Source organism: Empidonax traillii, unplaced genomic scaffold, assembly GCF_003031625.1.
Source record: "Empidonax traillii isolate 1590-97213 ecotype Southwest subspecies unplaced genomic scaffold, ASM303162v1 scaffold921:size271896, whole genome shotgun sequence".
Classification (NCBI taxonomy): Eukaryota; Metazoa; Chordata; class Aves; order Passeriformes; family Tyrannidae; genus Empidonax; species Empidonax traillii.
The window spans coordinates 23023-24632 of NW_020956114.1; positions in this window are offsets into that span (position 1 = coordinate 23023).

The window sequence follows — 1610 nt, forward strand, 5'->3', positions numbered from 1 at the left end:
AAATTGAACTTTTATCTTCTTATTTAAAATCTGCTCGTGATTCACACAGTAGGAGCAACCATACCACTCACAACCAGCAAAATGAATCTCATGTATCAAGGTAATGGCCAAACCCTTAGGTTGATATATAATATGCTACGGTGTCTTGAGAAATGAGTAACATGTCACTGTGCAAAATATATATATGTAGCAGGCAGAAGCTTGTGTGCATAAAATACTACAAACTTAGTTTTAAAGCTGTACATGTAGGAAATTTTCTCCAGAAAAGAAAACACTGACAAATGTATGTTAATACACTGACAAATGTATGTTAATACACTGACAAATGTATGTTAATAACTAGCTACTGCTTCCTTTGAAATTAAAAATAAACAAACAAGCAATCACCGGACTTTTCTCCTATTTCTTCTACAAATTAATATTTTAATTTGTGTATGAAGCATTCCTATACCAAAGTCATCATATTACTTAAAAAATAAAAAAATTCTCTAAATGAGGATTTATATGTTAATATTAACTATATGAGAATATTCTTTGTCTGGAGTTTCTAGGTATTATCATAAACACTTTCTTTTCAGTTTCTGCTGTTCTCTGTTCTCATATATGCTCAGCTACAGAACCAACCAGCTACTGTGGTAACTGTTTTCTCCATTTTGAGTGCACTCACACAAAAGCAAGACAGGTAGCATGATCAATAACTGAGTATGAGGGAGAACAGGGGATAACTGGCAATGCTGAAAAGAATATAGAAATGTGTGAAAACATAGACTGTGTCAGGAAGCATGAAACCCTGGCAGCAGGTCACTGGAGGTACCAAGCAGAAGGGTGTGGCCAAGTTCAGGGACTCAGGGTCAGTGTCATACAAAATGTAATTTCGTTTCCTTTTTTTTTTTCTTTAAAAGCTGTATTTATGCTACATTATAAGTGTATATGAATAAAAAAAAGAAGCACAATATAAACATATAACTTTGCATCTATGTTAGAGAATATACTCAGATATCATACATGCTCCTTGGAGTCTCTTCTGGTCTGTTCCTTTATGCTGTTCCTTTATGAAGAAAACTTGAAAAGCTTGTCTTACAGGAGATCTGAAAGGAACGGCATCTCTAAAACTGTTTGTATAAATTGGTATCTGACACCAGATATTTGACCAAGTAAGTACACAAAAGGAGAGATGATGTTGAATGCAGACACATTTTAAGGGGAAAATCTGGCTACTTTGTCCATTTGAAAGCCTTTATATAGCTCAATAAGCAATCAGGGAGAAACTTTATTGTGCTTGAATCAATAGACACTAATGCAGTGCATTTCTGCCTCCTATACAATCATCTCAGCTGGAGTAACTTCAATTCAGAACTTCTTTCTCCTTTTCCTTTCATTTCTGGTTTAGACTAATTTCTTCTCTCTTCTTGTTTGAATGTTTACATTCAATTAAGGATTTTCTGCTGTATTTATCAGCAGTGTCTGATCTAAAGAACAAGAATAACCAACATATAATCCTGGGTCATTCAGAATGTCTCATTAGCTTGTTGATTATTTGAGAAAAGGTTTTCATTACCATGCAAATAGAAATAGGTTCTTTACTCAGACAGACTAATGTTTAGTGGTTT